This window comes from Strix aluco, chromosome 1 (genome assembly GCF_031877795.1).
Source record: "Strix aluco isolate bStrAlu1 chromosome 1, bStrAlu1.hap1, whole genome shotgun sequence".
NCBI lineage: Eukaryota > Metazoa > Chordata > Aves > Strigiformes > Strigidae > Strix > Strix aluco.
In genome coordinates, this window is record NC_133931.1 from 69,853,124 (window position 1) to 69,868,461 (window position 15,338).

Genomic DNA, 15,338 nt, shown 5'->3' on the forward strand with positions numbered 1-15,338 from the left:
TTGTTTGCTACATCTCTGATGTAATTATCAGTTGTGCTATTTATGCTTTTAAAATTCAATAAATGTGTGTTTGGCATTAAAAAAAAAGAGAAAAAAAGGACCCATCAATTCCTCTAGCACAGGCTTTTGTTAGCTATGTGCTATGGCACAGATCTTACTTTGCTCATGGACTAGAATTTTTTTGCTCAAAACTACTGGAGGAAGTAAGGTATTTATTCTTTCATTTTCATGTTATTTTTCATTATTAAATTGAGCAAGTAGGAATTGCAAAGCTGAGCAGATGGTTTCAGGGCACCCAGAGTGGCTTGTCTCTTGGACAGAAAGAACGTTAGGCTATGGAGAGTATTAATTAACGGTTATCATTTGTGGGAGTTCTCAACAGTTGACATTGAAAAGCTCATTAGTCTCATACATAACATTCTTTTTAAAATGTTATTTTAAAGTTAATAGTAAATTTGTCGGTCTCCAGTGTAAATCAAATGGAAGTAGCTGTCATAAAATGATGGACAGTAGCATTGGAAGTCTCCACTATAGTGATACCAAAACAAGATATCATGGTATGGACATATACCACTGTGGGGGTGATCAGAGTTTTGGGAGGTTATAGGGGGAGAAAGACAACATTTCTTTCTCCACATCAGTACACCTGCTTCAGAGTTGAACTGATTTTTCTGTAGAGCTAGGCTCTGTTCCTTGGAAAAGTGCATTTGTGATGGAGGTTACAGTGCAAGTCAGAGGTAGGGACAATGGCAGTGCATCCTTCTCCAGTTGCCCTCTCCTTCAGTCACTATCTTCCACAGATTCTTCACAGCAGTTTTTTGTGAATTAGAAGGAAGAGAAAAGGAATATTTTAAAGAAAGAATGGAAAACAGTAAAGCTGGTTTTATAAAGTGTAACATTTTCCCAGTAGAGGAAATAAAATATTTTGAAAATTAAAAAGTCATGAATGAATATTTGACATACATAAACAGAAGTCTATAAAATCTGTAACAGCTGTTTCAGATAAGATTTGTAACAGCCACTTAGTTTTTCACAAAGTGATAAAGTCTTCTGACAGAAGAAACATAATTCAACGAGTTAGTAAAACTCAACAAAGTGACTATTCCTTTTAGGTCGCAATGATATTTTCAAGCACATAAACTTTCCCTGCATTCAGGGGGGCAGCTCTTACAAATCAAACTACATTCATAAATACTGCTACGGGGATGAAGGGGGTCGAAACAAAACCTGAAGTTTATTAAGATTGAAGTTGGTGAATGCTCACTTTTATTTTCCCTTGTGTTAATATCTTTCAAAAGTAAAGAGTACCGAAGGGAAAAGTAGCAAGTGACTAGCATGGAGAAACAGGGAAGAAATAAGTACTGACAGTGATTGAATTATGTTGATCATATCAGCAAAACAGCTATCATTGGCACAGGAGCCCTGGACCATCAGCCTAGGACCATCTGGCAGCGATCATTGCAGTGCCTGACATCAAGCAGGTAATGTTAACTCCAGCACTGAGAGGGGGCTATGAACTATGATCAGAGATACAGCCCCATCAATAGACATCTATTTTCCTGCTTTGCCATAAATGTCAGTGTCCATAGACCCCTCAATTATTCAGTGTTCTGCTGAAGGTTAAAGGCTTAGAACTGATTTTATAAGCCAGTCTTGACACATATTGTTTCCCCTGACCACACACATACACACACACAAAATGCAGGCTGGGAATGCCACAGTAGATAAAGATCAGCTGTAATTCATTTGTGATAATTAGAGAAAAAATGAGCAGTACTTAAGGTGAAGAAAAAGCATCAGACTTTGTTTCTTTGGAAAAGATTCCTTGAAAGCAAAAGGCCAGACACGTTTGGCTTGTTTTGTTGTTGTTGTTTTTCCCATTTTCAAAACCAACATTACAATTTTATGATGCACAAAATGGAAAACTTTCAAAAATGACAGTTTTTGAAAAAGATTACTATGAATAATGTATTTCAATACGGCTTTGTCAAACTGTTCTATAGTACATACATTTGTAATTTCTTAACATTGAATTTACTGGGAAGTGACACTACTGTGCTCATGCTGTTCACACTTGTTTACAAATAGAGGCAGTCAGGCTTTGAGCTTCAAATCCAAGTGTCCAGATACTGATGTGACTTGCCTGAGAGCACTGGCAGGAAAAGTGTGCGTGTTAAAAATTCATAAAGAACACTGCTTTTTATTTCAAGAGTAACAGGAGCAAAAGGTTTTTGCAGTGCCCTGGGAAACAGAAAGTTCAAATATTGTGAAGTTGCAGGAGTAGATCAGAGCATACTATTCACAGTTAAAGCCTACAAGGCAGTTCTTTATAGTGTCTTGGGTGAGACAACTGAAGGAGAACTGAACCTAAGGAGCCAATTTGCTGAGTTTTGTTCAGTCTGAAAATTGAGTAGTTTTTATTATAGAATCATGAGCTGCAAGAACTACATATTGAACAATGGAAAGCTGTATTTGAATCTCTGTATTTCTGGGTGATTTGAACTTATATTTCTGTAACTCCGAAATGTCAAATAGACCCATGAAGGGCTGATATAACAGATTATATCTTTCAAAATTCTGAGTCTCACCAATTATTGATCCCATATATGGCTACTTTCTCAGATACCCTCATGTGGGAAATAGCCGTGTTCAGGTTCCAGGCTAGAAGAAGGCAGGTATTCAGAAATGCACACTAACTCACTTTGAGTTAGATCTAAAAGTCTGCTACCTAAGGTGAAACATTTCTTTAACCTCTTGTCCTCTTTATCCTGAAGTCTATACTGATTGCTAGCAAAACTGCTATGCATCACATATTTTAAAATACCTTTAAATGAATATTCAGCAAAACAGCTTTGTATTTTAGACAGTTTCTGAACCAGATTCTTCTAGGAGAGACAACTAGAAACACTTGTCAAATATGTTATTTCATACATTTAATTAATATCTATCAAATGTCTGTCAGATGGCTGACTGAATCCTTTGAAGAAAAATTACTAGAGTAAAACCTCAGTGTTTGACAGTAGTCAAATTATGCAAAGAGGGTCCACCTCAAGCATATGCACACAAATAAAAGTGCCAAGACAGCAGCATTATGGGGAAAGCTCTCACACTTTTGGGGGGGAAATCAGCATGACTGGGTGACTATCTGAGGTGCCAGTACTCTAATGGGGAACAAACATGGGGAACATGGGGAACATGGAAACAACATGGGGAACAAACACGAGGAATTAGAGATCTGTGTTCAGATCTGTGTCTGCTATAGGCTGCCTCAACAGGAAGAAGCAGATGAGCCCTTCTGTCATATCTTTTAAGTACCCTGATATCTGCTGGTAGGGCAATACAGCAGGCCACAAGCAATCCAGGTAATTTGTGGAGAGCATTGACAACTTCCTAACACAGGTCATCAAAGATTAAACAAGGGTAGGTCCTCTTCTGAACATGATTTCTACAAATGAGAAAGTCCTTGTGGGAGATGGGAAGGTCAGGGAAAGCCTTGGCTGCACTGACCAGGAGATGATGGAGTTCAGGATCCAGAGAGAAGGGACCAAAGCAAAAAGTAGATCACAGCTCTGGACTTCAATAAAGTGGATTTTGCCCTATTTAGGGACCTGCTTGGAAGAGTCCACAGAAGACAGCTGTGGGGAGAAGTCCAGGAGAACTTGTTGTTTTTCAGGGATCACATCCAAGCTCAAGAATGGCTTATCCCCTTGACGGGGATATCAGGCAAAGGTGGCAGGACACCTGCATGAATGAACAAGGAGCTCTTGACTAAACTCAGTTTCAAAAAGAAGCATAGAGAATGTGGAAGGAGGGACAGGCAGCCCAGGACAAATGTCAATGCTACATGCTGGGATGAGTTTAGGAAAGTCAAAACTCATCTAGAGTTGGACTAAAAAATCTCCAGAACTCCCTTCTAACCTCAAACATTCCATGATTCTTCAGTTTAGTGACTTTGTGAATTATTCCATGATTCTTCAATTCAGTGATTTTGTGAATTATTCACAGAAATATCCAGCTCTCCCTAGTGTGTCTTAGTGAAATTTTACCTTTTTTTCTTAACTTCACTCAGCCTTCTCATTCCTTCTCCATCCTGTGTTATATAATGTGTGTTTCCAGGTCATCTAGAATATATACCTTCTGTACATACACATGCAATCCTAAAGCCTCCTACAGTTTTCTTACATGCTGACAGCCAGCATTCTGGTGAAATGTCAACACCCTGGTCCTTTCCAGGTTAAAATGAGTAGCATAGAGAGGATGTGAGATTCCTATGTCAAAAGGCATCTATGAAGAAGTTCACTATCATTCATGAGGAAGCTTCTAGGAAAGGCTATAATGCTGTGGTTTGTGAAGTTAACTCCCAATAGCTCAGGCAACATACAAGACCTCAGAAATCAGTTCTTCTGATCTCAGAACCTTTAGTAGCAGAGCAGAACATCAACAGCTTCCATCCCCCTCCACTGTGGCAGAGCTGCTTGATATTTTCACTGGTATTATATAGCTGTCTAGTATGTTATGTCCACTTTTTTTTTCCTGTCCTCCTTTTTTTTGCAAGTTTATAAGGGAAGTAGTTGTGTTTTTTTTCCTCATATCCTCTAACCAGAAAGAGAAAGGACTCTGGTATGACAGACCCTGGGATGAAGGCAACCTTTTTGTCATTCCCTGTTGATAACTTCTGATGATTAACTATTTTTTGTTTATTTGGAAAACCAGACCCTAGACTCAAACTATATTTAAGGGTCCTGGTGTGTGTATTAAGCATATTTTGAAAATGCATCTGTATAACAAGATGATTGGCTGCTTTGTAAACCCCAGAACAGCATCAGTTTGATGCAGTATTCCTTACTTTCTAATGACATGGTACATGTAAACAGCTGGATTGGAAAACAGTATCCTGAACTCACAAAATGGGTGACCACAAAATTTTCTCTTTATGCAAAATCTTATTTTAATTAATTTTGGTTGGATGAAGAAGCAGTCCCCTGGGGCCTCTTCTTACACACCACAACTCTGTAGCCTCCCATGTAATACAGATTTCCACTTCCAGCTATAGATATGCAAGCATTTTTCTCATATCTTATTCAAGCACTTTGTTTCTCACTGCCTAGCCTTCTAGTCTCTGTTTTTCACTCTCACCAAAGCAACAAATCCAAGGTTCCTGCGGCTCTGCTACAGCTGCATGCAGCTACATGGATGACTATACAAAGTCTTGAAGGTCAAACATCACTTGAGTACAGGTTCAGTGCCTATTAGCTCAGATTTTAATGACAATTCTATTCACTGAGAACATTGTGGAAATTCTCCATTAGACACTCTAACACTATAATAGAAGTTGTTCATCTTTTTCAAATTAGCATATGTACAAGTCAAAAGCTTCATCTCAAAAATGCTGCCACAGTAAAGGAAAACTGTCAAAAATCTCTCAATGAGCAAGAAGGTAAGGAGATGCAATTACAAATAAAATGCCTCCCACTTATTAAATAAATAAAATAGAATAGAGTTAATTCTTGTCAAAATTACATGTATTATCTTTGAAATTTACTCATTTTAAATCTGATCATCTTTTTGTATCAGGAAAAGACTTTATCAGGATGATACTAAAAGAAACCATTAATCGTGTGATGATCATAGAAAGAAGATGCAGAACAGTTTAGACAATATACTCTGCTGCATGACTGTATTCTTGGTCATTTATAGAGCACCATTAGAAAATCTAAGTTAAATGATGCTTTATCTGATAAGAAACAATGGGCAGACATAGGATTTATTATCTCCTGTATCATTCTGGATCTAGTTGAAAAAGCTATGTACTTCATTATTCGGAAAAAACTACATGCTTTGTAAGAAGTCCCTGATGAATCAGTTGATATGTGGATAGGTAGATCCCTAAGGCAGAAGTGAATATGAGGAAATGGATAATGCTTACATCTAATAGGGATTATGGAAGAAAATATTTTTGTTGTGTTTTCTCCTGTTTCAAATATATCAAAAACCAAATACACTGAAACAAAGCCAAATCACCTTATTTGGACTGTTATCAGCAATTTTTCTAGGTACTGATACCCTGCTCTCCTCTTGGCAACACAAGTTTTCAATTGGAATTTGGATGCTCAGACTTTCAAGACTAGGAGTTTCCTTTTGCTTGAATTTTAAGGGGTCATTGTCAGACCTTTTCATATGACCAAATTTTAACCTTGAATAAATTACTTACTAAAAATTTTTTCTCAGTTTCAATATATTGTTACAGTTTCTGAAACTGTTAATCAGATTTCTTTGAACTCTCCTTATGCTTGAAAACAAACAAGGCTATTTTCTTTAGATTTGCTTCTTGCTTTTATTCCTCTACAGGGTTTTGACATTTGAAATTTTATCTTAATGATTGCAGTGAATTTTAATAAAATTTTCATTTGTGGTTTATTTAAATTCAGGGATAATTTTGGTTAACTTAATATATACTTTCAATTCTCTAGAGATAAATCCATCCAGAATCATATTCTCATCTGGTCTTATTTCTTTTGTATACAGGAATTTTTCATTATTTCTATGTCTACTAATTTGCCCTTTCTTTTCAGTGTTCCAGATTCTGTCTAATTCCCAATTTTGAACATCTTAAATTGTATTGAACCTGCTCTGAAAACAATTTTCCCTTGTTAAATCTTTCTTTGTGTACTTCCACTCTACAATCTTTTTTCAGAATAATACTGAAGACAAACGGGATTATCTCCCCATCCCCAGTTTCCTTGTAATTTGATGATAGAGACAACAGATAATTTGTAATCTAAGAGATTTGCCATTTCAAAGGATTGCCAATTACTGCTGTTGAGGGGTATACTGATACATCACATTCTTTTGTCTCTAATACCCTTTTATACTCAGTACAAAAAGTCTGAAGCATACTTTTATGTTTCAGATACTTCATCTTGTTACTCTAGAATATCTATTACCTAATACCTATTGTCCTAACAGAACACATGCTTTCTAGAGAGCAATTTCAAAATAGTTGATAAATTGTGTATGCTTCTTTTGTGAGCATGACCATATCAATGCATTCAAACCATCATCAGACCTTTCTACACTTTTCATATAACAAGTCCAAGACACACCACAATGGGTTCTAATGCAAGAAAGCAGTCAAATCTTCTGTATTCAGGACAACACTTAAATGTTATATTTAACCTTGATGCCTATCTATCTCATAGACTTCAATAAGAATTAATATGCTGAAGATCCACATGGAATAGCTTTAGCTGCTACAACTAACTGTATATTGTACATATGTACTCTTCTACAAAGATGCCTAAGCATAAAATGTTAAGAAAGAAAGTGAAATGAAGTGTCTAAAAGACAAGTTTTGTTAAAAATTAAAGAACAAATACAACATAGTAGCATAATCCCCCTATGTCACTGGGCCTGGTACTACTCACAGCTTTACTCAAGTCCTAGATACTAAAAACACTTGACAAATCAAGTTCAATCAATAAATGACTCCTGCAAGGACAACAGATATTTATTTCCCTTTTGGCTAAATGTTTCTTTTGTTATCATTGATCACATTTGGTACAATGATTGAGGTATTGCAAATTCTAGCTGATTAATCTTCTTTGAGTATTCTGCTTCACTGGACCCATCAGTTACTTTCTTTTTTTACTTCAGACAATTCTTGAATGTTCACTAGCTTTTGAGGGTGCTGCTCCTAGGTTGAGTGCAGTGGGAAGCATGACCAAATGTAATGTACCCTTCAGTGTACAAAGTTAAGAAATCTTTCTTTATTCCCAAATGGTCTGACTTTTTTTCACAGTTGTAGGTAAATTCCTGTAAGATGGAGAACTTCCCTTGCTGCTTATGAGAGAAGTGCTTGTTCAGTAAAACTCCAAATGAGAATGTCTTGTCATAATGCACAATCTCATATGCAATGTTGACTCAACCCTGGATTCCAAAACAGCTTAAAATGAATCAGTCTTGCTTTGCAGATAAGAAAAAATTTCTCAAATGATAAGATACATTGCACAGTTTCAGCACAGTTCTAGTGGAACCACTTACCATGAGCCCTGTCTGCCCACTTTGTTACATGGCTTCAGGACCACAGAATACTGCCACTAAGTGTTCATGTAGTTCATACTCTCAAATAGTATCTAGCCTTGTGTGGAAGTGTGAAACTTCCAGAGGAAGACAAAGACAATGTTTATATTTTTTAGTATAGTGGCAAAGAAACACAAAAAAGATTAAACCAGTTAGGAAACAACAAAGAAATGTGCCCTGCACCCCTCTCCACTTCCACCTCCCCCCCACCCCCCCCAAAAAAAAAAAAAAAGGAGAAACGATGTGACAATTTTGCCTCTTACTGATAATGGATTTTCCAACTTTCATTATCCGTTCCATCACACAGGAGTCTTCCATAAAAACACTTAAAGAAATACAGGTGCATCAGACTGTTGCTACTGCTTGAAAAAGTTTTTCATCTATTTGTGGCAGAGACTGTGTTCCTAAGTAAGTTAACAAGATGATGCTATCACATCACCTTGCTGTTGATAAATCTTGACACATTTTTTCTACCTTGTTTCTAGCAGAAAGTGTTTATGTTATAGTGCCTGTGTTGAGCAGAATGTTTACAGGATGCCATGACTCCACCTGAATCATCAGTTTCCTCATCTCCTTCAATGGGCATATGGATTATAAAAGTCTCTCAGTAAGCATCTTCTGCTGAGATTCAAATCTTGTTCTTCTTTCAACATATGGAATCTTTCTCACATATTGTTTATATCTGCATCTCAACGCAAGAGATCGTTTTCTGTACTTTTCATGATAGAATTGTGAAAATGATCAAAATATTTTTGCTTTTTCTTTGACCTTGCTTTGACCTTGAGTTTTGTGAATGCATCAGTATAAATATTTCAGTACAAGAGTTTTGCATTATTTTAGTTTTGCTGCCAGTCACTATACCTCTATTTCTTCCTCATCAGTTATTCTTGTCAATTTGAGCATACATTTTTTAAGTGTGTAAAAATTGTGACAGCAGATCCCAACAATGATGCCTAAAACTTTATCCTTCATCTAACAATGAGGGCTAATATGACCACAAATCACCTCAATGAAAGGACAAAGTGTATTCTTACGAAACTTTCAGCTATCACAGTTGCAGTCCATTCCCCATATTTAGAAAGATCAAGAATTCTGTAGCAAGAATTGGAGAATATTATTAACTGCTTTATTAAGACAAAGTGCAAAATCACAACTTCTTTGCAATTTAGAGAACAAATCTTAAAAGAAGAGACTAGTGAAACAAAACTTGTGGCAGGATAAAATTATTTTGTATAAATACACTTGATAAACACAGTGGAAAGACAAGCACTGTCAAAACTAAATATGCTTGTACAAGATCAAAAGAATGTAAAAATTAGTCATGGATATATCTTCCCAGCAAATGAAAAGAACATTTCTACCCATTAGAGATGAAGTTCTGGTGTGGTTTTTTGAATGATGCGGTGGAGGCCTGAAACATGCATTGACTGAGGATGATATTTGAAAACATCTGCTAGACTCCATGTGGTCATCAAAATAAAAGCAAACAACTGTAATATTGATACTTGTAATTTGAGCTGCATACAGGTATGATACATATATAGATAAAATGATATATGCTTATACACATACATGCGTATATGTATTCTTGCAAGCCTCATGTTTGAAGTGTTTTATATCCTTTGCTTAAAAGAACTAAATATATTGTTTGGTTTAATTGGCTGTGACACTGTACTGAGCAGATGTGTTCACTGAGCTACTAAGATCTAGAGATTTTTCTTGAATAATTGTAGTGCATTCAATTAAAAACCCTTTAAGAACAGGATCAGCTCAAAGACCAGGCTATATTGTCTTGTTCATTGGTAACATTTCTCCTAGCCTTGCTAAAGTCCTATGGACTTATCCTAAGACACAAGCAATCTTGAACAATTCAGCAAAGCTGTTCCAGCCCTTCATCCAGTTCATCAATGAAAATAGTTAAGCACTCATAAAGCCTCTTTAGATAGTCCATTCTCAACTTCCTTTTGTATTAGAATTTGACCATTTTTTTCCTTCTCTTTCACTGTTATCTCTCAATCAACGTTGATCCTTCCTTGTCAAACTCTGTTGTAAATGAAATTTCAAGTATAGACTGCTTGAAACACTAACACAGATATTCATTGTACATAAATGAAGCTATTTGTAACTCAGCTAACAATGTTCCAACAAAGATAAAATACTGAGAGGAAGAAAAAGATTTTTTTTTTCTTTTTTTTCATCAATGATACTGGAAGTGCTTAATCATAATGAGCAGTTTGATAGTAAGGCAAGTTATCCATTTTTATCATAGCTCCTTGTACGACTTTTTTTGTGTGTGTTTGTTTGGTTTTATATCTGTTTAATTAGAGCTATTTTACAGCTATTTGACAAAAAATGTGATTTTTAATTCCCTTACAACAATTGATAATTTTTCAGTTTTCAAGTCATTCCAAATATGATTCACATCAAGTTTGGTTTTCCTATTTTCTTTTAATGTGAACCTGCATGTCCTGAAAGAGATTTGATTATGGCAGAAAAGCAAACACCCTTTTAGCTAAATTCTGCCAACAGGAGCATATGGCTGAAACAGGAGAAGTTTCTCTGCAGGCTATACAAGTCTGCAAGGAAATCTGGGAACCTCAGCTGAAATGCAGGCCAGACTGTGAGGCTGGACCAGCCAGCCTGACCGATGTCTATGTCATAAATATCTGTTTCATGGCCAAAATATTTAAAACTCTCAACATCACAATGGGAACCAGAATGAATATGTCCAAGTGTGGACCCATATATGAGATTCAGGGTCTTGTCCCCCAAAGCAAAAAGTGTCTGCAGAGAAGTTTAGCCCTGTCTGCACCAGCATCATTAAACTAGGCAAGGACTCTTGTTTCTCAACATCCATCTCAGGTGGAAGGCCACTACTTAAATGTTAAATTTGGGGTATTTGAGAGGGAAACTTCTGTCTTTACTCTTCAGTTTAAAAAGGTGTTCACACAAGCAAACATAGTTCAAAGATCTTCTAAACTATCTGAATGGGGATCACTTCCCCTGTCAATCAGTTTTATTTTCCTTAGAATTTTTGAATCTGTAATCCTGTTAATGTTTTCATTGTTCAGAAAATATTCTGTGGTAATAGGCATTGAATTTTCATTTTAAAAAAATGTGGAAAAGATGCACAACTTTTCATGAAGCGTGAGGAGAGGTAGAAACTTATTATTTTACAGGAAGAGTACAAGTAAATCTGTTTGCATAAAGAGGAAACATGGCAGTTCCAAGAAACTTCCTAGCAGTATCAGCTTTTGCATAAATATTATCATGGATTTGCCTCATAACCGTGTAGGTTTTGCCTCACCATAGTGAAGAAATGAGGAACGGTAGGGAGAAGAAAATTGCTGTACAACAGAAGAGCTCATGTGACAGAAGAGAGGAAAAGATGTAGCCAGCAATACATATGGCTTCATAAATAACTGGTCACTTGCTGTCTGCCTGAGGAGAGGAGTGATGAACAGACAAAAAGAAACCTTTGATTTTCCTAGTGTGACATGTGAATGTTGCTTGCTGTTGCTCTGACCAGCAGCAAGGAAGACTATCAGTAAAGTCTTACTGGGACGGTTCCCTGTTGTGCTATGGGAAACAGCCACCAAAAAAGTAAGAAGCAACTTGAACAGGCTGTGTTTGGTTTGGCTGAACTGTAACAGATACTAAACTGGGTCCTAAGAGAGCTTTAATATACTCTGAACCCAGCATATTTTGATAATAACCTCTCCATTATATTAGTCATTAAGGAAACTTGAAAATACCAGTTCACAAACTAAACAGAATAACTCTTCTCCATTCCAGACTTTTGCTACAATTAGAGTAATTTATTTTGGGGGAAAGCCAGGAGAAGATAGAGGGGGGGAAGTCTGAAAGAAAGCAGTAACAATTAGATCACTTCTGCCTCTGCTTGCTGGGTGGGTCCTCTGAATGTCATCCTCATTATTCTGGACATCAACTCCAGGCAGCAGCTCCTAAATGTCGTTCCAAATGGTGGCCTAAATGGCAGTCCCTGTTGTACATTCTTTCTCCAGTAATAGTGGCAGGCTGTTGGGAACTTCTTTTAGTTCATAATAAATTTCAGGAGCGCTAGCTTGAGAACAATGTTTGAGGCTTATGCCAACACAGACTGGCAGATAAATGCTTCAAATCACAGTTTCATTATCGCTTCTGAAAGTGTGTAGGCTGCAAGTCTTGTCCACTGGTGGCAAAGAGCCCAGATATTCTGAGGTGACAAGGATAACTTACAGAAAATTTATATAATCTCAGTGTCTCAAGGGCCCTGCATGGCTGTGTTCACCAGGGACTCTAAGCCCCTCACAAACATTAAAGAAAGCATCTTCATTGTGGTCGCATTAAAGAAAGAATCCTTCTGTGAGGTCAGCTGGGATCCAAAACATGGACAAATTAACTGAACAGACAACAAATCTGTGGCAGTGCCAGGAAATCATGTTGTAATTCTCAATCCACAGCCACAACCACAAGAGTAATCTCCTTGTACATTTCTGGTAGCACATGGAGGGGGGGAAAGTCCCTCACAGAAGCCTCTTCATTCTTGTTTAACATGGATTCTATCATGCATGGAGACAACTGTTTCATTTTCTCATGTACACTGTAGCAGGCTGTTGAACTAAACTCACAACAAAATGCTTATACAACATGTAAAGCTAGGCAGTTTGAAATGAGAGATTCAGACTTCAGACTGATTCAAAATATAGACTGTTGTGCCTCAAACCCTAACAGATCTTCATGCCTCTCTCATTTATTTGGAGGGGGAGCCAGTACCTTCAGCCACAGGAGGTTGATCCATGGCTATAAAAGTATCTTAGTCTGTTATGAGCAGAGGGCAAACCCTTCTTCAAGCTATTCTTTCTGTTAGTTTAGCTAAAAGGTGACTAGACAGCCAAACCATGTCATGGGCACTTTGTAGTTGCCAGAGCTGCCTCTCCACTGCTCAGCAGTGCCAAAATCCGTCCAGTTACACCTCAGTCCTCATGCATGGCCATTATGGTAGAGGAGCTTGCAAGATGAAGGCAGAATATTCAAATGCATTTCTCCTGATCACGATACTCCTGTTTAGGACAGGTTTACCATCGTTTGCCTGGCATAAGTCAAAGTATGTGGCTAGTCTTACTCTCTTCTGATCACTGTTGCTTTCCTCCCCTGAACTATTTAAATGAAATACATTTGAACAATATAAAAACATCAAAAGTGTATATTTACTTTGTGTTTACATTTTTATGAAGTCCAACTACCACAGAGAACTGAGAGTCCAAGGTAGAAACACATAAATTGAACCACATTCTCCGGTTTGCTTTAGTTGCTTCACTTGCCAAAGCAAAGGCAAGCCCAAGCCCTAACACTTTCACTTAGTGTCACAATCCTGCTGTCACGCTATGGCTGCAGGAAGGAGTAGCTGGTTACTGCCCTAACTGTGTTCTCCACCTCTTCTCCCATAAGCTACATGGTGGATAAGTAAGATATTCCCTGTCCCTATCCTCCATACAGACAAGAGATATACACCAGTGGATGGATACATTAGCAAGTTCCAACTCATGCTCAAGGTCTCCCACATTTCTGCAGGGGTGACTCTACACTCCCCAAATTCTAGTTAGAAATGGAGGACTCACTGCAGTGAATGGATTATTTACTTTGGCTCAGAACATGACTTCAGTTTTCTGTACAACATTACGTTTTCCATGCTGCAATTTTATTTTAAGGCTTCTCTTGAGAAGCAGTGTAGAATAGAGAAATTAAACTAGTATTTCAGTATCCAGTGGCTCCAGTAACTAGACCCCTAGGCACACACTGTGCCTGTATCTGACTAATCTGTGTCTCCCTGCTAGCAATAAGAAGCATTCTGAAGTCTGGATGCCTTCTGGCTGCTTTGGGCTCTGAGGGCAGGCTCCTTGAGTGACTGAATGGTGCTGTGACTGGGTCATCCCCATGTGATAACGGTCCTCAACAAATGTAAGTGAGCCCTTGAAGCCACAAACAGCAGGAAATAACTGAGTGGTGAATGCGGGTGTGGAGTTGTCTGTATCATCTAAATCTAGCTGAATCTGGCCTTCCTGCAAAAAGGCTGTACTAGGTAAGATGCCAGAATGCAGCTGTGGCACCTTATTTAAAAAACAAAAAAGGAGAGAGCATTTTCCTCCCGAGTGGTCATTTTTTGTCTAGTTTAGCATAGGAGCATTGGCATTAGCCAACAGATTAACATTGGTAACAGGAAGGTATAGAAACAGCCTGGTTTACTGGAGGAGGGAGAGGAGAGGGAAGTCCTTAGCTATCACCACTGACTCACCAGATAAGGAATTATTTATGGTGCTTTTAGCAAGTCCATGGGCAGCTACAGCTTCACGTCTGCTCTTCCCTTCATCTCCTCCTTGGGCCATGTGGTATCCTTGCAAATGGGGGACATTTCATGTTCTTTGGCACTTATACGGTAACAGTAATTCCTGCAAACAGCCACAAAATCTATGACTCTGTGGGTCTAGAGAATTTAATAATGAAAAAGACAAAAAAAATATACACTAGCTGTGAGACAAAGTAAATGTAAACACAAAATAATACTCTTAGATATGTAGTCACACACTGTTATGAAAACCAAAACATAGGGGTTTTAGGGGTGACTGTTTACTATAGTCTACAAAGGGAACAAAAAAGGTGTCAGATAAAGGGAGGGATACATGTCCACATTTATCTCAGCCATTTAGGCAACAAGCTTCCAAAAGAGAAAGCAAGAATTTTTTAAAAGTTAAAATCTCAGTGAGTTCCAGACCAGAATGAAATTTTACCTGGAAGGTGCCCCTAAAGGGTGCTAAAGGAAGTCAGCATGACTTATCAAATCTGTTTTGAGGATTGCTCTTTATAAGTGCCATTTCAAAGGATTCATTGGCTATGTAGGCTTTTACTATCAGCATATTTATTTCACCTCCTAAATGAAATCCAATTTGAGGCTATTAATATTAATGTGCTGAGATAATTCTGATGATGAATTAATAAAACACTTGGCCTCTCAATATGCTGTTTGCTCTTACCATTTAATGATGCTCTTAACTGGAAAAAGAAAAAGATAGAGCAGACTCCAGCAGGAGCCTGAAAATTAGAAACCACTTCATTGTTTTTAGCTTGCCACTTTAATGACAATCGATGGCATTGATTTTGGACTAGAAAAGTATTTACTAAATCTTTACCGTGTGCTACAATCCCTATTTAGATTCCTTGAGCATAATCTGTATGTAACACCTGCTTAAAGTTCTTCAACT